The sequence below is a fragment of the Akebia trifoliata genome, chromosome 14, assembly GCF_017979445.1.
Source record: "Akebia trifoliata isolate Shusen 1 chromosome 14, ASM1797944v1, whole genome shotgun sequence".
NCBI classification, from domain to species: Eukaryota; Viridiplantae; Streptophyta; class Magnoliopsida; order Ranunculales; family Lardizabalaceae; genus Akebia; species Akebia trifoliata.
The window spans coordinates 31,281,087-31,307,099 of NC_141388.1; the positions used below are offsets into that span (position 1 = coordinate 31,281,087).

General features: G+C 33.3%; 2 long non-coding RNA genes across 3 annotated transcripts; one reads left to right on the plus strand and one right to left on the minus strand.

Moving 5' to 3' along the window:
• Positions 1–566: 566 nt before the first annotated feature.
• On the plus strand, positions 567–19,241 carry LOC147386762 (uncharacterized). 2 transcript variants are annotated; one of them, XR_015172075.1, is made up of 6 exons: positions 567–2,281; positions 3,405–3,484; positions 3,575–3,626; positions 3,873–3,955; positions 4,035–4,111; positions 18,635–19,241. It is a non-coding gene; the product is annotated as an uncharacterized LOC147386762 (long non-coding RNA). The 2 variants fall into 2 exon arrangements; XR_015172074.1 differs by having other exon boundaries at positions 3,575–3,955.
• Positions 9,681–17,946, minus strand: LOC147386763 (uncharacterized). The gene is made up of 2 exons (XR_015172096.1): positions 17,673–17,946; positions 9,681–9,831 (listed from the first exon to the last, which is right to left on the minus strand). It is a non-coding gene; the product is annotated as an uncharacterized LOC147386763 (long non-coding RNA).
• Positions 19,242–26,013: the final 6,772 nt, after the last annotated feature.

Sequence of the window (26,013 nt, forward strand, 5' to 3'; positions counted from 1 at the left end):
CTTTTATACTAGAAATTTCTTGTTTCTACAGGTGTGAGTGTTTTTATTTTATTCAATTTTTAGTCGGAGGGGCCTCCTTTAATTGAGTCTTTTCCTTTGACGGGTGGATCAATTAAAATTTCAGAAGTTTGGGCTAATGGTGTTTGGAACTTGGCAGAACATAACTTGCGCTTTGGGGCTGCTTTGACTGATCGCATCTCAATTAGATCAATTTCTTCTAGCTCAACTGATATATAGATTGGCTTGGAAGGTTACCAAATTAAGGATCTTCTCTTTAAATCAGCTTGCATTTGTCTGCACTCACTCTCTGCAAGAGGAGGGTAAATGGGGAAAACATTGGAGTTTAAGAGGCCGAACACTACGTCATAAAGGGTAAAAGATGACTGTGGTATTGTGGCAAAAACGACAGCTTTAACCATCGTTTTAAGCTACAGTTTCCAACAATCACTAAATCAGTGTTTTTACGCCACACACGTGACTCGATTCAACTCTCTTTGACTCACTCAATTTCATTCATCTCTCTCTCACTCGACACTCTCTCTCTCTCTCTCTCTCTCTCACTTGAATATGTCTCTCCTCTCTCTCTCACTCGACTCTATCTCGACTCTCTCTCTCTCAAAATCGATCAGATTTTTTCCATTTTGGAAAGTAAATCGATCGAAATTTTTTTGGGAAAGTATATCAATCGGAGTTTGATCGAAATATCTTCGCTCTATCTCTCACTCGCAGAATCTGCGATTTTGAGTCTATGATCAGACACAATCAAATTTCGATTTGCAAGGTTTAGGGAAAAATTGATCGGAGTTTGATCGATAGTTTTAGGTCTTTGTTTGATCTCCCTCCTTTTTATCATTTTAATCTATCTTTAGGATTTTATGATAGTTTCTACTAGGTTTGTCATCGAATCTTCAAGTATGTTAAAGCTTTTAGTTGAATCTCAATTTTTTGTTAATTAATTTAGGGTTTCAAAGGTTTTCTTCATGGTTAAGGCAAGTTTTAGGGTTTTGTTTGATCCCCCCTCCCTAATCATTTTAACTTACCTTCTATCTCAGAAAAAATCCATATACGATCACATTTCAACAACTAAGTTGCTATCTCTCTCGGATTGATGCCAGTTTTTACCACATTTTTTATCTAATCTTAAGGTATGTTAAGTTTTTTGGTCGAAACTCAGATTTTTCTCAATTATTTTAGGGTTTCAAATTCTAATTTTAATACTATTTGTCAAAATGCCCTTGCATACACATCAATTTTCATATAAAAAAATGGGAATAATAGTAATGAGGATATCACAGAAGCAATGAATATCTATTTGTTACCTTGAAAGTTATAAACCTTAGAAAAATTCAAGGAATTCAGACAAAAAAAAAAAAAAAAAGGTAAATTCAAAGTCACTGTCATAAGATTAAGGTGGTGGATATAAAATCTAAAACTAAAAGACAGTGAATGACATTACGTCTCTCAACCAACTAATCCTCTGGTGAACCACACTAGAATGTTGAACCTATCAAAAAAGAGAAACCAATCTCATTTGTTCCACCTTAAAAATTTTATTTACATTCTAAATTAGCTTCTGTCAAAATCAACGCCAATGACTCCTTATGAATGATGGACTTTCGCATTATTTTAGATCTCATTTGATTTTCTTTTCAACTTTAGATGTCGTCTTATTCCAATTTTTCCAAAAAATTTATTTGTTTTTGATACTTGGTTTTGGAAATTTTTTTTTTTAATTTTTTTTTTTCATTTTGATCCATGGTTTGAAACAACTTTTTTTCTTTTTGGGAATATTTGCTAAGTCATACCAAATTTCCTTAAAGAACATGTAAAAAAAATGTTATTCGTTTAAATTATAAAAGGAAAGTTCATACGTCTGCTCATGTACCTAAATCTTTGAACTAATTGAAACATTGAAGAAGAGTGGTTGGGAAGGTAAGGCATTAGTAAAAGTTGGTATGGAAATAGTAGCTCTCTTTACTTAACATTCATCTAGAATTTATCTACTCTTGACTCCATTTTATTTATCAAATTTTTAATGAAATTTAAAATGTCTCCATGCTGTGAATTGCTCACTACGGTTGTGATGTTTTATGATTTCTTTTATAATTATCTTTTTGTTAACTAACTTCTTTTTAACTCCGTCAATGTACAATTATATATTTTACATTGCCGGTCCCAAGCCCGAATAAAAGAGAAGTGAAAAGGATGGTCCCAAGCCCGGATGACTATTAGAGCTGGAATTTCTATTGTTAACTATTGATAGTGCCAGGCTTTTGGAGAGGTAACTATAACTTTTGTTATATTTTGCTTTGAGTTAGAAATTGAATGGAAGTTTTGATGTTTCACTTGAAAGAAATTTATATATTTCCAATTTTTATGTTAAAATGATCAACTTTTTTCATACAAAATCATTAGTTAGTATATAGGATTAGACTGCCCTAGGCCAAACTGAAGTTCTTGGTTAGCTTGTAAGCTCTCTTCCTGATGTAGTAGCATTTCTTATAGGGTCACGTTATTACGACCCCCTTTGCGACCCCCTTTGCGACACACCTTTTTGTCTTATATGGGAAAAAATGTTTGGAATGGGCTGAGTTTTTGTGAGGATGATCTCTATGGTGAGGGGATCATCCTGGCAAAAAATCATCTCATTCCAAAACTTCTAACCCCATCAAAATTGATTTACAAAAATTGGACGGTCTATAATTTTTCAACAAAAATCGGACGGTCTAGAAGTTTTGGAATGAGATGATTTTTTGCCAGGATGATCCCCTCACCATAGATATCATCCTCACAAAAAATCAGCCCATTCCAAACATTTTTTCCCATATAAGACAAAAAGGTGTGTCGCAAAGGGGGTCGTAATAACGCTGTTCTTTCTTATATTGTATTTATTTAATATTCTTTTACTTAACTGAAGATACTTCTTTTTAACTGAGTACACATAGAAGTGTAGGACTCTTTGATATATAGTTGTTGTGCTTTTTTTGTTTCCCCATTTGTAAACGTGGAAGTGTTGCTGGTTTGTCATGCATGTCAGTCCCAAAAGCTTAAATGTTTTGGGATCTAAATCTTGTAAGGTCTTAGCCGAGACATTCTAGGACGTTATGAAACTTTAAACCATGATTATGAGGACATCAAATTGTTGGCATGCCTTGGAGTACTGTTGAGAAATTTATGTATGGTGGTTGGATGAAACTTAATGATATTAGTTCAACAGATAACATCATTCTTTTTTGCATTAGTGATTCTTTGGATGTTTACATCAATGGCAAGTGATCTGGATTTCTGATGAATTTGACGATTCTTTCCTTCAATTATCGCCTTATATTGCTGTTATAACAAATGAGTCCATTGCTTCTTTGAGTTCAACAGGGTGGTAACTTTCATATTGATCCTACTCACAGATGACAAGAGGTCAGACTTTAAACTTCGTATTGATTGATGGTACTTGGAATAACTCAGCTGCAATTTCAGGCATTTGAAGGTAAAACTTTAAACTACCATTTGGTTAGGTAATTTAATTTTCTTTTCTAAGAGAATGATTCTGATATGGCTTTCTTTTCCTTGTTTGAAGAAATGAGGAGCAAGATTTGTTCAACATTCTCGGATTGATGAATATTGCCCAGGTCCAAACCTATTTTCCAAGCATCTAGTACTTACCATGGTTCATTTTTAAAGAAGAATACTAATTAATTTCTGGACTCCGATCACACACGAAATATATTGATGTTTTTGTAAGTTGTAGGTGACCATTGAGATTCCCTATATATTACTCCAAGCAATTTTATATACTGCAATTACATATCCAACAATAGGATACTATGTGTCAGCTTACAAGGTCTTTTGGTACTTCTACGCAACAATTTCTACAGATCTGTACTTCACTTATCTTGGAATGATGATAATGTCATTGTTCTGCATTGACTCCCTAATGTTTTTTTACTCACTCATAAAGGTCATCCTTGCCTTCTCTTTGTTTTTGAATTTCATGGCTAAAGTTCCGATATAAAACCATGGGACTTTCATTCTTCCAGGTACATTGACATGGCAGAATCCTTATGTCAGAAGTGTGCTTTGGAAGCTTTCCGGTTGGATCCTGCAAAATAGGGAGGTAAAGAAATATAATATATTGATATATGATATATAGTTTTCACTGCAAAATGTGTATTTTCTTCATTGATTGAAAACACTTTTTAGCAAAATGGTGCTAGCCAAAAAAATATTTGATGATTTTCTATAATACAAAATCAGATATGGAACTAGACAAACAACTATTTAATGATTTTCTTTAATCTAAAAGAAGATGCTTTATGCAGATGAATAGATTAAAGAACCACACAACCAATACATAAAACAAGGCCTGATCTTTTGAGGAGGAGATTGAAGGTTTTCATTCTGAATAATCTTTTGAAAACTTTTCTAGAGTAGAGTATAACCAGTTTGAACCATTTGGAAAGGGTTCCTAATTTCTAGAACAAAATTCATCCTCTTTAAGCATGATGAGATAATAATGGCCTTATCATACTAGAGAACACACGTGAATATTTGAAAGCTTCAAACTGATAGTATGTAGATATGTCACGCAAAATAGATACTTCTAATGAGCAATAACTTGTTAGAAGGAAACAATGAATGTATGATATTTATAATGCTTTAACAAAGTAAAGCTATCAAAATTGAGGATTCAAGGCATTTCACAAGAGCACATAACTAGTTATGTGTGAATTATGATCTTTTCAACCTAAATGCATACTATTACCCAACAAGAGCATAATGGTTACCTTAACAGCAGCTATATACAGTGATCAACACTCAAGTAGAAGCTGCTATGAGCTCTAGTGATTTTTTTCACGTTTCTAAGATTTGAGACTTATCAAAAGAGATTTCTAGAGGGAGCACGATTCAATCATTGGATTGAGATAAGAATAACCTGAAAATTTCTGTGAGTAAATCTCTTTTCTTCTTAGAATGGGGGAATCAAGTTGCTTTTCTTGGAAAAAAATTTTTAGAGGAGGTGATACCACCATGGATAGATCCCTCGAAGCTAAATCAGATTTAAAAGGGAAAAAGGTCATCTCTATCCCAGAGGAGGAAGTCCAAAAAGAAGTTGATAGATGGGAGAATACGCTTGTTGGATATGTCTTGGGCAAGAGACCATATTTTAGGGGTTTAAAGGCTGCCTTAAACAAACTTTGGAAGATTAAAGGATCTATTGAGATTATCTCGATGGATGATGGCTTCTTCCTATTTAAGTTCAGTCTTTCAAAGGATTGCGCATCTATTTTGAATTCGGCTATTTGGACAATAGGGGGCGTCCTTTGATCCTAAGGAGATGGTTTTTCTCTAAATATGGAGATGTTCAAGTCAATTCCAATTTGGATTCGCTTGCCAAGACTTCCACTTCAGTTCTAGGATCCGGAATGTCTGGGTTCTATTGGGAGTACTTTTGGGACGCCTTTGCATATGGATAAGCCTACAGCGAATAGAACACGATTATTATATGCTAGGATTTGCGTCGAGATTGAGCCAGACTGTTGCTTTCCGGATTCAATTGGTCTTTATAAGGAAACAGGATCAAAGGTGTTGCAATCGATTCAATTCGAATGGAAGCCTAAATGTTGTGATGCTTGTATGACTTTTGATCATTCAAAGGATCAGTGTCCAAAATTTAAACAGCAAAATATCCGAAAGAATCACCTCACACAGATGGCTGACTGAAGAATTAAAACATCAAATATAGATAAGGACCAAACGGTGAAGCAAGGAATGGAACTTGCTCTAGCTACAGTGAGCAGCATTAATGGTGGAGATGATGGAACGTCAGCCCAGAAGGAAACTTTTGCAGAAAAGGAAGCAGATCCTTGTATTGCCATTTGTCATTTTCCAAATTTGGAAACCATGCCGTTAGTAGAAGCTTGTGTTGTTGTATGTGGTTTTTCAAATTTGGAAATCACGCCTTTTTCACAACAACAAATGAGAGAAGTTCCTAAAGCATATGTTTATAGCAAAGGTAAGAGAATTATGGAGCAGCAGCTGTTGCAACCACATCAGCAAAAGGAGAGCAATTAGGGACCTTATGTGTTCGGAAAATTTTGATGTTCTTGTGTTGAATGAAACTAAAGTCGAGAAATTTAGAGCTGTGGGGTACCGTAGAAGCTTTCAAAAGTGTTGGAGCTTCATAGATAACTATGAGCAAATGAATCAGGCAGAGAATTTGGTTGGGGTGGAATCCAACGAAGATTAGAGTGGAAAATTTCAGAATCGGCCCAATTTATTCATTGTCTTGTGCATCGATTTAGCGACAACTCTAATTTTTTTGTTACTTGTATTTATGCAGCAAATTTTTTATCAGATAGAGTTGAGTTATGGAATTTGTTGATTTCTTTGGCAGCAAGTATTGAATCTCCTTGGGTGGTCATTGGTGATTTCAACATGGTTAGACTTACAAACGAGAAAATTGGTAGGAATCTCGCACCTCATCGGAATTTAGAAGAGTTCAATGATTGTATTAATTCTTGTGGTTTGCAAGACATAATCACGACGGATCAATACCTTTCTTGGAGCAATAATGTAACGAATGATAGGCGTATTTTGTGTAGGTTGGATAGAGCGTTAGAGAATGTTCAATGGATTCAGTAATGGGCTAACGTCCAGGTTAACTATCTTCATCCAAGAATTTCAGATCATTCATCAATGAGTTTTAGCTTGTCAACCAAGAAAGAAAACACAGGACTAACTTCAAATTTTACACTTCGTGGATTAACCAAAAGGGATTTCGAGATATGGTGAGAAGTGCTTGGAGTTGTCGCATAGAAGGAAATCCATCTTTTGTTTTAGCTTCAAAAATCCGCTGGGTTAAAATGGCTATCAAAATTGGAATCAACAGAAATACGAGAATGTTACTAGCAGGAAAGGTGTGGCAGAAACGAATCTTAAAATTATCCAGCAAAAAATCCAAGATGAGTGGCTTAATACAGAACTTGCATATCAAGAGAGGGTTGCAGTAGGAGATCTGACAAAAGAAATTATGGCAGAAGATTCCATGGTTAGGCAAAAGTCTCGAGTTCAGTGGCTGAAAGATGGGGATACGAATACCAAGTTTTTCTATGCTTCTATGGACTATGCTATTAATCATTTCTAGAAGGTATTTTCTTATTCTTCTAATTCTCCTTCTCCAGTTATTCCTTTCAAAAATAGGTTGTCTTTAGATCAATCTCATAGTTTGTCTAACCCAATTTCTTAAGAGGAAATTTAGTCGGTTATTTTCCAATCTCCTCTAAATAAAGCCCTTGGTCCGAATGTGTTTTGTGCATAATTTTTTACTTCTTTTTGAAATATCGTAGAGGAGGACTTTGTTAGAGCTATTTCAAATTTTTTTCTCATAAGAAACTTCTTAGGGAGTTGAACTCTACTCCTATTATCCTTATTCATAAAGAAAAAGATGCCAATCGGTTGGATAGATTTAAACCTATATCTCTTTGCAATTTTACAGAGAAAGTGATTACGAAAATCTTGGCTAATCGTCTTTCGAATATTTTAACTTTTATCATTAGCTTGAACCAATCGGCTTTCATTAAAGGTAGAAATATTTTTGATAATATTTTGTTAGCCCATGAGTTGTTTCATAATTCACATCTTGAGTCGAGTCCTCCCTTTTTCTCGGTCAAAGAAAACCTATGATAAAGTTAGATGGAATTTTGTTTTAAATATTCTCAATCAATTGGGGTGCAATTGTAGATGGATTTCTTGGATTAGGGAATGTATTTCAACTCCTAAATTTTCTATCGTCCTTAATGGGTCTTCGTTTGGGTACTTTCCTAGTAAATGTAGATTGAGACAAGGTGACCCTATTTCCCCTTACCTCTTTACTATTGTCATGGAAGCTTTGTCTTGCCTTCTTGAAGAAAGAATTAGGAATAATCTTATTTATATACATATCAAGAACAATCTTTCTCATATTTCTCATCTTATGTTTGCAGATGATATTGTTCTTTTTTCTAAAGATAGTGTTCAATCTGCATCTCATATTAAAACCCTCCTTCATTTTTTCCATATTTCTGGCCTTCAAACCAATGTCAAGAAGAGTAATTTATTCTTCAGTAATTCTTGTATAAATAAGAATCTTATTCTTCAAGCCCTATCTTTTAGAGAGGAAATCTTCCAATTCAGTATTTAGGCCTTCCACGGTTCTCTTCTCATTTGACTTCTTCCATGTATTATCCTTTAATTGAGAAAATTCAAAAACGGATTGAAGGATAGAAATCGAGATTTTTATCGTTTGCGGGGAGGATTGAACTCATTAAGTCAATCCTATCTTCTTTCCAAATTTACTGGTCTTCTTGTTTCTCTCTACCGGTAAGGGTTATTAACAAAATTAAATCTTTGTTGAGTAATTTTCTTTGGAGTGGGTCCTCTTTGAGAAAATCCTTTCATTCAGTTAATTGGTCCAAAGTTTGCCAACCTTTTAAAAGAGGGTGGACTAAGAATTAGAAGGATTAGAGATTATAATACTATTGGTCTTATGAAATTATTCTGGAAAATAATCAATAACAATAGTCTATGATCTGATTGGATGAGAATAAGGTATGCTAAACATGGTAATATTTGGAGAGGTATCCCTCCGAACAATGCGTCTTGGGTTTGGAGAGGTATTCTGAAGGTCCGAGATTTTACTAAAAATCAAATTCGATTTTAGTGGGTGATGGGTCTAAAACTTCTTTTTGGAACAACCCTTGGTTAGAAGGGGGTGCTTTGATTAATCAATTCGAGAGAATATATGTTTTTCGTATGAATAGCAATATTGATACTAGGGTTTCTGATTTTGCTGGAAATAATATATGGGAAGGTCTTATAATAGATGATATAAGACTCTCAAAGATTGCTGATCAAGTTGAAGCGCACCATCCTCCTTGCCCGCATGAAGAAGATAAAATAGTGTGGAAGGCGACTGCGAATGGGAAATTCACATTGAGATCAGCTTGGAACTCTATTAGAAGACAGGATTTGGAGGTTACGTGGTATAAAGTTATCTGGACAATTCCTCGTCAGTCTTTTATAGCTTAGATGGCTTTGAATAGAAGTCTGCTAACAGTAGAAAATTTAAGAAAAGGAGGTGTAATGGTGGTGTCAAGATGCGTCCTTTTGCTGAATTGATGCAGAGAATGATCACTTATTCTTCAAGTGTAAGTATAGTAGTGAGTGCTGGAAGAAAGTGTTGGATTGGGTTGCGATAGATAGAGGTATGGTGGGGAGCATAGAAGAGGAAGTTGATTTCAGTGGTAACCATTCAGTAACTCCCATTATTAGCGTTATGTTCTGCTCTACTATTTATCACATTTGGCATGAGCGTAACCAGCGCATATTTGATGAAAAAGAGGTGAATGGGCAGCAGCTAAGTCATCTAATTATGGCTGATGTTTAGCCTAGTCAGGGACATTAAGATAGCTATGTGGTGTTTTAACTAGGTTGTGCTGGAGTTCGAGTGGAGGGAAACAAACAAAGCAGCAGATTGGTTAGCGAGAAGAGGAGCTATAAATGAATTTTTTTTTTTTTAATTTTTCGAATCTTCTGGTGGATCTGTATAATATCCTCCTGGAGGATATTAATGCCTGTTTCGTTCAGCATTAGCAGCTTTTAATATATAAGGGTGGGGCCCTCTATAGCCTCAGCTTAGTGATTACAAAAAAAAAAAAAAAACAGCAGCTATGATCCATCTTTCTCCAATGTCTCCCTTCAATTGCCTGGTTGAAACTACAGGGGTAGGAACCTCAGGAGTAGCTACTCTCAACAAGCCATTGTGTTAGGGTAGTTATGTGATACAGCCCTAAGGACCTGTAAGAAACAACACATGAGACGTAGCTTCCTTGAAAAATAATCATGACACAATCAAGTTCATTAAAAACCATTTTAAAATGACTTCCATTTTCTTCCATGAGACACAAAATTAATGAAATGGAAACTGCAACACAAGAAACAAATTGGTTTCCAAGAATGCTTATGAAAGTGAAGTGTGCAGAAGTGCTTGGGGGCAGGGAAGCAAAGGAGCTTAAGTTTCAGAATGATAAATAGTAGGAGAATACTTACTGAGAGTTAAAATTGTACACAGAACAGGACACCAAAACCTAACAATTATATAAATGCACCTCCCATATGCCATTTGAAAATTTATAAGAAATTAAAAAAAATAAAAATTGAATGATAGAATATGGAACCTAAACATCCATAGTTAATCCATGCCAACCTAAACATCATAATCATGATTTAAAGTTTCATACCATCTTGAAATTTCTCAGCTGAGAAGTCTCTTTGGCCAATATCACATTTTGGGATTGGCTTGGTTGGGAGAATCTCAGTTTTCTCCTTACCGAGACGATGACTCAAGATGAGATTTTCAACTTTGATCATAACTACAGGAATGCCACTAATGAATGGTAGTAAATGCAGATAGTAAGAGGCATGAGATGACTGAAAACCACTAATATATAGAGGAAACATATTTGAAACAAAGAAAAAGATTCCACAAAACTCCTCTTCAAGCTGGTGTGCACTGTGCAGACATCCATTGCAGCTAGTTAGAAAGTGATTCCAGCAATCTATAGTAGCACTGTATTGAGATGGTCAGTTCAACTCTCACTTAATTTCCATTTACAGATACATCTAATACCTTTCCATAAAAAGAGGGGAAGGGGGGGGGGGTGGTTCTAACTAGTCTATGATACATCCCATTTATTTAAATGAATTGGTTAAAGGGAATAAATATAACAGAACAACGAGTATAATGAAAAATACCAAATGGACTTCAGACGGTTATGAAAAGCAATATCTACAACATGATAACGTAAACCATAACCCAGCCTAGATACAAGCAGTGTTGAAACATGGATGATTACCAATCTTCTCAAACAAAAGATGCACAAGTAATCCAGAAATTGCAAAATATTTATAGCTTTCAAATCAAGTACTCTCAATTTTCTTTTTCCCTAAATCACTTTTCCTTCTTTTTCAAAGTTGGAATCTACTGCCCTCTAGTTCTTGAAAAGAATTCTATGGAGTTTCCTTCTGTTTGTAATTTGATGGGGAATCTGTGAGGAAAGTGAGGCTCATGCAGTCATCATTGGCAGTTGGGGTTGTTATGTTGGCAAAAATATTGTAAACAATATATTCATGGATCTAGGATTTGATCTTGAACAAAACAGAATAATCGAATCGAACAAACAATAATTGTAAAATACCTGGATTCGCTTTTCTAATTATCCGCGAAGAATACGTTAATCTTGATCTGCAAAGAATAGGTGCACTACCCCAACTCTGCCTACACTTTGGTGATGGGAACCTTCTATCTCAATAATAGAATAATCTGTGTGTAGAGAAGGGGGGACGGCCACCTATTTATATTAGAGAATACTAGATTTTCTACCCATCGTAGAATTCTAGTATTAAGTGAATACCACGTAAGTTTTGATAGGATGTTCACTAACCCATCATATTTGATACTGGTAACCAATGCCAGACCACTAACATGGTTTCCAATTTTATCCTTAATATTTTGAACAAATTACAATCTAGAATTTATATAAAATTTGTATATGTGAAAAGGCCACAAAATAATTTTAATTACGAAAATAATAATAATAATAATAATAATAATAATAATAATTCCAACAATCTCCCACTTGGCCTTCACATATACCTTTTGTTTAGAAAACGACTCTCTGGATTATTACCTTTTGAATAATCGAGTGCACTCTTTTGAAAAATAATTGTTTCAAATAATTCAGATAATCTTTAACTGTCACCTTCATTCAAAGATACGATTAATGATGGATCATGGATGTAACCAAGTGCTCATTTGTCGGTCCTAAGACAGTTCCATGGTCTCAAAACTAGTACCATCAATAAATTTAGGAGTTTACCTTTACGTGAACTTTTTTTGTGGTATTAGGGCAATGTACAACCTTCAATGTAGTCTATATGTACATTCCCTAGGTGTCCAGCTTCATACTCATCGTATGTCATTCTGATACCTTACAAGCAACCAGTTATGTGATATTCCATCACCTTTCCATCCAGAATGAAAACTTCATCAACGTGATGCCAAGTCACGTCTAATTCAAGCATTTCTTTAACATTTTACGAGTACATCTACTCATAGGCAAACATAACATGTGTACACAATAACACATAAACAATGACTAGTCATAATTAATTTTATTAAACAGCAATAAATAGTCTATCAAGAGTATAAATGAATCAAAACAAGCATAAAATAAACTTAACACTTAAATAACTTGAACAAATGACATGATAACTCCAATACGAGTTACATGTTCCTTGAAAAATCTTTAGCGGGAGTTCTTTTGTAAGAGGGTCAGCTATCATATTGCTATAATCTATCTTAGCAATCTCGATCAATCATTCACAAACATTTTCACATACTAAAAAAAAAAGGTACTTTATTTCGATATGCTTGTTTCTTCTGGTTACTCTTTCATTCTTTGAAAAATCAGTAATAACCTTATTGTCACATAAGAGATGAGCATCATTGTTTACTAGTAATATATCATCAACATAAATCACAAGAATGACGAATCAACTCCCACTCATCTTGCGATATATGCATTTGTCAACAACATTTTCTTTAAATCCGTATCTGGTCACCACTTGATTAAATTTCATGTACCACTGTCTTGTAGCTTGTTTTAACCTATAAATTAATATTTTCAGCTTACAGATAACTTGAGAATAAGTCTTATAGAAATCAATACTTAGCTTTTGCATGAAACTCTTTGCTACAAATCTTATTTTAAACTTCTTAACCTTACCTTTTGAATCTCTTTTAGTATTGAAAACTCATTTACATTCTATTATCTTACGACCTTTTGGAGGCGTTGTTAATTCTCATACTTCATTCTTTTCCATAGATCTCAATTCTTCTTTCATTGCTTCCTGCCAGAAGTGAGATTCATTTGAGTCCATTACTTCTTTAAATGTTGAAGGATCATCTACATCACCTTTTATAGCATCTCCTTCCTGAAAGTATACCTCATAATCATCTATAATAGCGAGTCTGCGTTCTCGAGTAGATCTCCTAATAGGAATGATTGATTGTGGAACTGGAACCACCATTGCTTGAGGATTGGGTTTTGTTTTGATTGCTACATCTTCTACAACGATTGTACGGACAGGTGAATCCACCAAATGAGGTAAAGGTCGCGAAATAAAAAATTTATTGGTGGATCACTACGTTTCTTTTAAATATAACATTTCTTCACTTTTCACTCCTACTATTTTGATCATATTTAAGAAACCTAGCAAATCAGTAACTCTAGTAGCTTTAAGCTTCAGTTATTTAGTCATCTTTCCCTTAATGCAATCTACACATACATCAAAATCCGATAAATCTAGAGGACCTAAAATTATTTTCTTAACTAAGGATTCTAGTCTTTTCTTGGAAATGTGACATAATCTCAAATTCCATAACATAAAAGAGTTTTCTGACGAATTAGGACGTTTAAACCCCAACACATGAAAATCAACAGATAAACATAATAGAGAATAAGCAAACAAACTATCCAAAGATAACTGATAAAGACCATCTAATAAAAATATGTCAAACAGTGTCATTATGATAAAAACCGTGTATTCTACTATCGCAAAAAATAAAGAAAAACATAACCAACAATGTTCAATCTAGAAATGGAAAAAATGTTCCATCTAAAAGATGAGATGTAGAAAATCTCCTCTAAAATTAAAGAATGTCCTATATCGAGAATGAGACGATAAGCTCCAACAACCTCAACCTACAATGCCTCTGTATTCTTAAAAAAAAGTCTATCCTCTGGTCTGGGGTTTCTCTTGCTGTCGAATGCCTTCTGGATTCTTTTGCAACCAATTCTTATACGCAAAGCAATCTCTCTTCATGTGTCCATTCTTCTTGCAGAATCAGCAATCTTCATTATCCATTTTCCCAATCTCTGTCTTTTCCTTGATTATTTTCTTATTCTTGAAATCCTTGAACTCTTTTCCTTGTTTAAAATTCTTGTTGCAACTTTTCTTGAAATCTTTTTTGCTATTTAGGTGAACTGCCAAGTATGCTGACTTAACTTTCGAATCTCTCAATCTTGCTTCCTCAATGACATAAAGAGAAATCAATTGATTCAAATCCCATTTAGTTTCTTGTGCACTATAATTAACTTTAAAAGTATCAAAAGATTTAGGCAGAGATAAAACTGTCATGTGAACCAAAAGATCATCTTCAAAAACAATCCCTTGCTCACCGAGGCCAATGGCGAGCTTTGACATCTTCAAAATATGTTACCGCACATTTCTATTACCATCATACTTCAAATTCATTAGCTGACCCAAATACTCATACTGAACTGATCTCTTTGTTCCTACAAACTGTTTCTTGATAACCTGCAACAGTTCCTTAGAAGTATCTCTGGTCTGAATACCACCTCGAAAAGTCTAACTAATAGATGCTCGAATGATCATCATGGACAATCTATTAGCCTTTTTCCATTTAGCAAAATGGGTTCTTACCAACTCCGTAGAATCTGGAAGTGGAGCTGGTAGGATGTCCTCAAAAAAACAAAATCAAATTCATGCATCCCAACAAAATATCAATATTCATCCTCCAGGATGAGTAATTAGAGCCATTAAGAGGCTCAATCCCTGCCAGACTCTTTTGAATTAATGACCCATCCATAGCTGCATTAAAATATGGTCAAACATTAATATATATATATATATATATATATATATATATATATATATATATTGTGGGATTCAATTCTTTCAATTCATACTAGGGGTTTTGGTTGAATCGTTTCAGAGTGTTTTATTATGGGTAAAACTTCCACTCTGCAGGTACAAACAAATCGCATCATCAAGACTCGCCTTTGGGCTGAGATCTCAATATGCTATATGTTCCCTAAAATTACGTTGGAGTTCGCATATAGACCTAGCCACTCATGTTCCAATTCAATCCAAACACTATGCACACCTTTAGGCAAGAGGGTTATCCTTCTCTCCCTTTTACACTTGTGACTATTCTATTCGCTCGATCTACACAAACATCCCTAAATCACCTTTAGGCAGAAGTTAGTGATTTCAAGCAAAATAGTTCCACAAAGTAATCTTAATGAGACACTAAGTCTCAGAATTCAAGAACCCGTAACTTCCATAGAACGGTCACCTTTAAGCAGACTACTATTCTATTTCCATCACGTTCCTTGAACGATCACTCAAAGTGTCTTCCTAAACCCCTATAGGCAAGACCTATACCCTAATATATCTAAATTTTCTTTTTAATTGTTCTAGTTTTACATGTGGGTACATTAAAATAACAAAATAAATTATTCAATATAAAAGAAAGTAATTATAGATATATTCTCCAAAAGGGTACAACTTAATCTGAATTTTACTATTATATGTTGCTATTAATAAATTATTTTAACATTTTTATTGAATAGATCTCGAAAAATATTCAAAATGGACTCTTATTTTATCCAAATCAGAGTTAAAACGAATTAGTTATGATTTTTCAAAGTTTTATAAGAAAAAATAGTTTTCTATGGTCTGGTTCATGCTTGAACCAACTGAACCGGTTCGGATGGACCGATTTGACTCAAACCGGGTCATGTGTTGACCCAAACGAATCGGTTAAAAGGGTCGGTTCGAGTCTGAAATGGGTTTAACCCAACAGACTTTATAAAACATTGGTTTAATAATTGAATTGGGCTTAGCCCAAACAGATATTGTTAATAGACTTGGCTCAACAGAAAATAAAATGGCCTTATCTAAACGAATTGATATCGGGCTGGCCCAAAATCGAAAATGCTATCGGGCTTGGCCTAATCAAAACTTAAAGCCCAACCGAAAACTCAATTGAGTCGGCCCAGCCCAACCCAAAGTGATCGTCTTCTTCATAAAGAAGACGAATCTGCTGTAAACCCTAGCCGTGCCACCACCTAATCGCAGCCATCCATTCGTCGACCGACAGGTCTGATCGACGGTGTCAAACGATACATACGGCCACCAGAAACTGTCCGGTAGCGTCTGTTTGTAAACCCGCGACTGATTTGAGAATTTATGAGAAAAAATAAACAAATAATTTGGGGTAACAAATCTGAAATCTCTTCAATTTCAGATTCTTTCAATCTCTTCATTTAGTTTATTTATTCTATTTCGTAATCTCTTCGACTTCGGTTTGTGATGGCTTCGATTTCTAATGATTACTAACATCGCAAGAAAACGATTTCGATTTAGATTCAATCAAACTGGATTTGATCGAACGAGATTACAATGTTGTTTTCTATTTTAATGGATAAACAGAAGTCGATTGTGTTCTTGATTTGGAAAACAAAAACGCAAATTTTAGATAAATCGACTTTAAATAAATATATAAATAAACATTTATTCCAAAATAAATCCAGATTCACATCAAAATTAAATCGAGATAAATCTAGTTTCACTCAGATTTAATCAAAGTTTTGCACAAGAACAAATCCACCACTAGCTCTGATACCAATTGTTGGCAAAAATATTGTAAACAATATATTCATGGATCTAGGATTTGATCTTGAACAAAATAGAATAATTGAATCGAACAAACAATAATTGTAAAATACCTAGATTCGCTTTTCTAATTATCCGCGAAGATTACGTTGATCTTGATCTGCGAAGAATAGGTGCACTATCCCAACTCTACCTACACTTTGGTGATGGGAACCTTCTATCTCAATAATAGAATAATCTGTGTGTAGAGAGGGGGGACGGCCACCTATTTATAATAGAGAATACTAGATTTTCTACCCATCAAAGAATTCTAGTATTAGGCGAATACCACTTAAGTTTTGATAGAATGTTCACTAACCCATCATATTTGATGCTGGTAACCAATGCTAGACCACTAACATGGTTTCCAATTTTATCCTTAATATTTTGAATAAATTACAATCTAGAATTTATATAAAATTTGTATATGTGAATAGGCCACAAAATAATTTTAATTACAAAAATAATAATAATAATAATAATAATAATAATAATAATAGTAATTCCAACATGTTATCTATTGGTGCAAGTTGTATATGTAATTTAGAGGCCTTTCTTTGAGGCCTACATGTTTAGGTCGGACTCCACCTGTAGTGGGGAAGTGTCATGGGTGAGAAATTTTTGATTTGCCTTTGGTGCTGTTTATTTCTTGTTTTGTTTTCTTTCATGGGTGGTCCACTCGGCTTCCTGCCTAGTGCATTTCTTCTTTTTGTGAAATCTCTTTACCTATCAGGGAAAAACCAAGTCATCTCAATTTTCTTAAAAGCACATTTTCATGGCATCTTTTAAAATTACCAACTACATGCTCAACATTTTTCAATATATATATTTTTTTTTTGGATAGGTTCCATGCTTAACATCATAGCAACCACGAAAAACCTAATAGATTTTAATGTAAAAATTCTTTTTAACCATTATAATAGTTGATTTTTAAGCCCAAAAAATCTTCATCTTCTGAGCCTTATCCCAATCATTTGCAGTCTACAATATGAATACAGGTCATTCAATAACAGATGAGGATCCATGAAAGGATATTTCCCAGATGTGCATTAAAATTAAAGATAAGAGAAGATTACATGCTCATCTTAAAGAAAACAAGTAGTTAACAAAGTTACCTGGAGAGATTCGAACGTTATTGTTGTATTTGATACATGTTCAGAAAATTCAAATATCAAAGAAAGCACACCTTGTTTCCCTTGTGCTCCTACAAGACCTGGAAAATGCATGAATGTGTTTCTCAAAATATTTTTGACAAGTCATAGAACAATCGATGGATAAATTCAGTAAAATATTTTGAACTTCAAACAAAGTCTTATCCCAAAGATTTGGAGTCAGCTAAATAAACCATGTTCATTCCACTTTGATCCAGCTAAGGCTTCGTTGAATATTAATTTTTTATTTGGTATTTTAGAACAAAACAATGTAATTTATTTCATGCATGTTCATGTACTTTTCAATATGCTATTATGCTTCTATCTATAGGTTGTGAATTGTCCGGTAGTATCGATTTGTCTTGCTCTACACACCGATAAAATCACAATTTATTCAATCACTGTTCATCTTCAGAAAAAAAAAAAAAAAAAAAGCCCAACAGCAACACGAAGCATGCCCAAACTGTTATTACATCAGTTTGTTTCGAAATGTTTTGATTTCTGCTAGGTATTTCTGTAGACTAAGATAGATTAAACCCTGTTTTTAGACCATATATGCTGCTAACCAAATCAATACCAAGTGTCATATTATGTGATTTTATTTCTAGAAACAGGGCCTCATTATATAAAAGTTCTCCATGAAAAATGTTATGTTCTAAAATATTTCTAAGCTTTCATCCATGCCAAAGTTGAGGATATTTTATAAATTAAGCCAACCGTGTTCTGGGTTCTATGCACTTAGAAAGTTCCCACTTTGTGGCTTGTAACTTATATTTGCATAATGACAGAAATGTGGTCATTGCCAACTTGACATGAAGTCGTATTTATTTTTTTATTTTTGTGTGAATGTTTCCAAAGAAATATCGTGCTATGGATTCTTGCTGCCCTTCCAGATGAGTCTTTAATATCATGTGTTCTGGCTTTAGGATGATTTACAGCCCAAAGTTTTAAATCAAGACGACGAAAAACCCAAAGAAATAGCTGAAGATGGCAGCGATGAACTCATGGTTTGTGATGAAAACAACTCAAGCAAGGCCAATGCCGAAACCAGTACTAGCAGGCAATGAGAAGCTACATACAGCAGAAGGAATATTCAACACAAAGCTACAGAAGGCAGAAAAGAAGAAAAGGAAGAAAGCCAGCAAATCTCAACAGAAGCTATGGATGCCAACTACGATTTTAAGATGGATTATACAAATAAAGGATTTTCCATGAACGCCGATGATGAGAGCCATGGGACTGATGATGATGCAGATGATCAGATTTCTGGTGAAGTGCCAATGTCTGGTGTTGAATTGGATGAGTAATTTTCTTTTCCTGTCTCTTGTTATTGTCGTGCTTTACTTTTTGTTTATGAGCAATTGAATTTTCATTTTGTGTTGGGTTCAATGTTTAGAACATTTTAAATTGTAATTCATTTTTGATAGGATTATAGGTTTCATGTTTTTATCCCTTGTTTTGGTTTAAAATGGTTCTTCTCACTGATTCGATTCTGTTTGTAATGGTTTCATGGTTCAGGCGTTTTTAAGGATGCTTCCAGCCTATTACAATCATGTCAGGGCCTTTGAGAATGCCTTAGTGACCAAATTTTTCGGTCTACATTGTGTAAAAATATGCCATTTACCATCATTGACATGTCACAGTCAATTTGGTTTTGTATTTCAGAAAAATAATTTTTTTAATTTATAAATTCAGAAAAATAATTTTTTTATTATAAATCCAGAAAAACGACTGTCTAAGACCGTTGTTTTTTCGATGGTCTAAAACCACTGTTTTTTCCAACTTTTATTGGCAATTACGATTTAAATGCAACTCCTTTTAATATGACTGTTCAAGACAGTTGTTTATTGCGCATTATGACGTAGTGCAACAAAGATGATTCTATTTTCCTATAAGGTTCTCCATATAGTTTGTTTGGTCGATAATCTCAGAAAAATGGGGTATCATTTTAGCCTCCAGATTTATGTTATGCAAGAGCAATGAATAATCATTCAACCATTTTTTTCCAGTTGTCATTTTTCCCCGAAAATCTGGGCTTTTGTAGGTGTTTTGTTTAATTGCAACCCACCAAAATTTTATCCTATGCAATTGCTGGCTTGGTGTAAAAAAGGCTTAAAATCCCAATTGGATCTACTTCGAAACTTAACCCCTTAGATTACTATTTGGTTAATTTGGCTTGATCAAAGCAAAACGATTTTTGACAGTATTGAACCTTCGATTCAACACATAAAAGATCTTCTAGTGAGATGGTTATGAGAGCTCAACCAAGTAATTTTGTTGTCCAAGCACTCTTACTCTTTTAGAAATTTTTACTGCTAGATCTTTGATTTCTGCTGAGATCAAATCTCCTCTTGAGAATTTTGCAAATAGTTTGGTGTAAACCCATAAGGGGCAACTGGAAAATAAATTTTGTAGTTGTAAAAAATCGTGTTAGCTCTAGTAGGAGTTTTTAGTTCGCGGAAGTGAAGGGAAATTAATCAAAACAGGTTGCTGGTTCTTTGTAGAACCTTCTTCGAGTTTGACTGATTGTAAAATGCTCCCACAAGATATAAAACTTTGCAATTGGAGCAACAAGAAAATCATCAGTGAGTCAGATTCATTAATCTTAACTAAATTAAAGAACTGCTTAAATATCATCATTGGAGGTTAGAAGTTTGGTTTTAAATACATTAACTATCCTTCATGGCTTGGATTTGGAAGCGAAAAGAATTTGGAAATTTGAGAACTCAACTGCAGGAGCTTTGGCTGCTTATGGCTGCTAAAATTTTCAATTTTAGAAGAGATTTTCCAAGTTCTGTGTCAAGTTTTGGTAACTTACTGGCAATTTTAAAATCGTATACACATGACTAATTTTTCAAAGAGTGCAATCCAATTAAAATATTCTCAATATAAGTTTTTCTATCCAAAATCCCTCAATCAAATTGTCTTAATAGGTCAAGTTGGAGAATGTTGAAACTACGATCCATTCAGTTGGCCCACTAAGCCTATGGGAACTGTCCCAATAATTTTAGAGATTCATTTCTTCTGTTTTCTTTATTAAAGAAGGTATGTCAACAACGTTAATTGTTATTAAGAGTTGGATTGTTTAAGGAAACCTCTCTTTGGATAAGGATTAGAATATTTGATGGATCGGACTACTAATCTCAGATGGTGTAAGCCATCTACTCCTAACTATATAAGTATGGATATATCAACTTCTACTATTAGGAAATTATTATCCCATGATAGTATTTCTCCAGAATCGATAACAATGAAACAGATCAAGCGTTTTACCCTATAAAATGATATACAGAAAAGAAGTTATTGAGAGTTCTCTATTCATCATTAAGGCCTACAATCGATACATATAAGGAATATAAGCAGTAGAAGATGAGTCTAGAAATAAAATTATTCATATTAGAGTATGAGATAAGAAGCTATGTAAAAGGTGTACTGAGATACACCAAACCATTTCTTTAGAGATATTTATAACTCTCGCATTAGATTAGGATCGTGGTATAAGAGATTTGATTAGATTAAGTTTAGATATGTTGGTTTTCTGTTTGATTTATTCCCCTATATAAAACCCTATTAGGGTTGACTGTAATTCATGTAAAATCTAAGAGAATCCAATTATGTTCCTCTTTTTGGTATTAGAGCCATCGATATTATGATCAGACTCAAGATCTTGATACACTACAATTCTTCTGGTGGTTTTTTATAACAGACTCCCCTATAATTCTATAAATAAAGAGAAAATAAAGCTTGGGGAAGAAGAACATGAATAAGAGAGGGAAGGATTTCTCTCTCACCATGAGAGAGAGAACTCCGATTGATGCAGAAACTTCAAAATCTGAAAATGTATTTCACTTTATTTCTACTTTCCTAAAGAAATTTATGATTTTCTTGCATTTCTTCTTGTTTCTTGTTCTCCAAGTTCTCTTTATTTCTTAGTTTTCTAGCAATTTCTTCTTGTTTTATTGTTTCCTTGCTTTACCAATTATAATGGATAAAAGTTTAGATCTAAAACCTGATCTGACCACCTCATCATTTTGAGATTGGATCCTTGATCTATTTTCTTCGTGATGGGAACAAGAGGATGAACTCAAGCTAAATGTCTCCCTCCATAAGCCTCGAATGACCCAAATCGATTTGTTGCCACGAAATGTTCCGAATCGGATATAATCTTTGGAAGGAGAACACTAAGCCAATTGATGAAAGAAATTCCTCGTCATCAATCTTTGAAATGAATAATTTGGTCTGCACGTTTAAACACTGCTGCATGAATACGAGATGGCAATACTAAGCGCTAGAGATAATAATTGTAATCCAACTGTTCCGCCTTTTGGTGTAAGCTTATAGAGTTGAAGGGTCATGTTCTTTGAGGATTTCATAGGCAGATGGGAACGGATTTCATGTATTTTGGCTAAGTAATAGATTTTTCTTTGTGGGTTTGTCTCCTTGCTACTTTCTCTCTTTGTATTTCTCGTCGATCATCTCGACCAAATTATGAGTTTTTACTTATCAAAAAATGTACTTGAGTCGACAATCATCAATATTCTTCATGCAGTCATTATTCTCCATGTTAAGTCTCTAAAAGTATATATTTTCCCACTGTTTTATTGAGTATTTTACCAAATTTTCTAACCTAAGACTTACGATTTCTTCATAAATCATGCATAATAATTAATTCATCATAAATTATATTTTATGACTAAATTGCATAAATTTTGAGGATTTAATTATATGTATATTTCTTGCAAACAAATGAAAATTAAAGAGTGGAAAAAAATCAAGTTCAGAATCAAAATCAAAGCACGATCCATGAGATTCGCTGGTTTCGGATTAACAAAATCAATTTCTAAATTTGCCATGTCATGCCATTTTACTCATAAATTTTGAATCACTTATCAAAATAAGACTTAATTTTAGGGTTAGAAAATTGATTCATAGGAGAACAAATTCATATTTCATGTAGAAAAACTCATTCAAACTTTAAATTAATCAAAAACACCTAACAAGTCAGAAACTCCGAGTGTATCACGTTTCACCATTTTGGATGTAACTTTTGACTCAATTATCGAAATAGAACAAGGTCAAAAGGGTTAGAACTCTAATTAAGAGATGAACATATTTATTATTATTATTATTTTGTAGAAGACTAGATTCTGTCAAAAAAAGGGCTAAACACATGTTGCCAAAGAAACCTAATTTTTGTCTATAAAAATTTATAACTCTCTAGTTTTTGGGTTCTCTTATCTTTCTCTCTCTCTCTATCTTTGTCTCTTCTCTCTCTTTGATCCCTCTCTCCTCTCCTTTCTTAACATTTTTTTTTCTTTATAGTTTTAGATTTTAATTTATTTGTTTCCAATTAGAAGACACATTATTCAAGCTAATTAAAGATATCAATAAAAGTTATGTATGATTTTGATTTTATATTATTTGTTGATTTCTAAGATGACTCTTGATTAATCTCACAATCTAAAGGAACAAATGGAGCCAAAGTTATTATTTATTTTAATTTATTCTTTTAATTCTTTGTGTTTTTATTGTTAAAATAGATTTTTTTTTCAAACTTTGTTTCTTTAGTATTCTCAATTTATTCCTCCTTGTCCTTCATCTCAATGTGATCCATTGCAACTAGGTACAACCCATTATATTGGATGCTTGATGTGATATTGAATCATTTGATGACAAAATTATTAAAGGACAAGAAATTATAGACAATTTTAGATTTTAATTATTTGGTTCCTTATTAGTAAATCCTCTAAATCAAGAACCTTTGTTGATTTCTTGATTTGATTTATCTAAAAATAAATTAATTATCCTTCGTGGATTCATTCACTTCAGATTTTTTTTTTTTCAATTAAGACAATTTTTAGTTAATTTAATTAATTTTTAATTTGATTTCTAAAATCTGAAATATTAGTCCCCCAATCCTCAATGGAAAACCCTACTTGCCAATCTAAAGTGTAATTTTAATTTTAATTTATATTTTGTTATTATCCTTTTTAAAGACATCTTTACACAACGAATACTCCACTTTACATATGAAAATAAAAAATAAAAAAGAAAATCAATGTTAAATGTTAATTGTCTAAAAGTGTGTATTTTGTCATTATTTATTGAATACTTAAACATATTTTCTAACTTAAGAGGTACGATTTCTTCATAAATACCTTAATTTCGTGGGTACATTCACTCCCTCACGAGTCAAACTCATCCACTAGGGGTAATGTAAGGGTTTAATGGTTTCCTGCATAGCTAAATACAAACAATAGTAGCCTGCGAAAGTGGCCAAGTTTTTCTTTTAACTTTATTATGCTCAGGACTAACAAAACTTAGGTTCGGGTTGTGATCAGGACCTAAAAGTACATCTTATAAGTCCCTAATAACCATAAAATTAACAGATTTTTCAACTAGTAATCTGAAAGTTACATCAAATGACGTACAAATATCATCATGTTCATAATTATCATAAATGTTATAAAATCCTTAATCTTATGATATATTTGATGAAGTTTGTTAATATTGTCATAATCATAATTAGGAACAAGCAAGGAATGGTATGAAAGAAAACAAGAAATTCAAGGATTTTACGGGTGAAAATCTACAACCAAAGTAGGAATATCAAAGTCAACAACAATGCGCAAGCCCAGTTTAGGCCTTTGGGCTTCTCCCATTAAAGTTTTAAAGTCTTTTGGCTTCTTTATTAAGTGTATTCAAAATGGACCATAAAGTCCAGGTCTAAATCAAAGCCTAAAGCTGAAACTTACCTAATTTTCAAAGCCCTTTTGACCAAGTCAGGATAAATCCCACCAATTTTTCACTCAACCATGCTTATGTTTTCCACTGCACCCTATCGCATCATTGTCTCCCACCATTTCACCTCTCCAAATCCTATAAATAATCCCCAAGTCGAAGCCCAAAAATCACACCTTGCTACCTTGCAAAATTTATGCCATTTCCATTCTTGTCACCTACCCCCCCCCCTCCCCACCACGACCACCACGACGTTCTTTTTAAGTTTTATTTTTGTAATTTTAGTTTAAGATTAATTTTGTACACAAGAAGAAAAGAGGTTTTCCACATTGTAACACAAAGTTCATCATCAATTGAAGTTCTATGTTCTCCATCTTAAATTCTATCTATCCCTTTTTCTTTTAATTTTATATTTACATTGCAATGACCAGACTCTTCCGATCTTGGGAATTAAGGAAGTTGTGAGCAAGTTTAGTAATTAGCTAAGTGTTGATTTATGTTCAAAATTAAATCTTTGAAGATTAATAGGTCTCACTTCATATACCTTGAAACTTAATTTTTTTATATATAATTTTCTTTATTTTTCATCACGTGTCATTATCCATCATTATTGGGTTAAGTCCTCTTATGTTCAATGCTCGAAGTTATGAAAAATTCTTAAAAATTGTTACTTCTTAAGGGAAGGAAACCTTGGACTTGGAATTTTGAAAAATGGATTTCGGACTAAAATATATTTTTCGAGCTAAGAGTCGTTGACACAACCTTAATCTGAGTAATCAAGAACATAAATTAAGACTTAGCTAACTACTAACTTGTCACATGGAGGATTCAATCCCCTAGACGTTTACTTATTTTATTTACCTGTTTTAGTACTTGCTTATTTACTTGATATATTTATAGTTTCCAATTCATAATTCAAAAAAGAAAAAAAAATTTTGATTTAAAACTTAACTATTTTTCTCGTTGAACTTTGATAACACTGCCTCCTTGAGGATCAAACCTTACTTGCCAACACAAGAAAGTTAAAAATTATTTGTTCACATTTTCATATATAAAAAAAGCACCATTTTGCGACGAACACTTTCTTGTACTTAATTAAAAGTAGATAAAAGAATTTCTTAAGAAGTACCACTTAACTAAGTTGTAAGACTTGTGGAAGGTATCCCCAAATCCTAAGTTCAAACTCCTTGAACTCATACTTCTTATGCTAACTCAGAGCAATTAATTAACAATATTCATGTACTAACCAAGCATTTACCTATCAAAAAAATATATAAAAAAATTTTATTGTTATAAAAAGGATAAAGGGTATTAAGAGGTAAATTTGTAGATCTGATAGGGTATTTATAGGCTATTTAATTTGACTAAGAACTTAGGAAGGTAAAAATAATCAAATTTACCAGGGACATTTATAGAAAATCAAATGAGGAGTGAAGTTCAGGTATTTTTTGTTTGAATTATTATTATTATTATTATTATTATTATTATTATTATTATTATTTTCGTAATTAAAATTATTTTGTGGCCTTTTCACATATACAAATTTTATATAAATACTGGATTG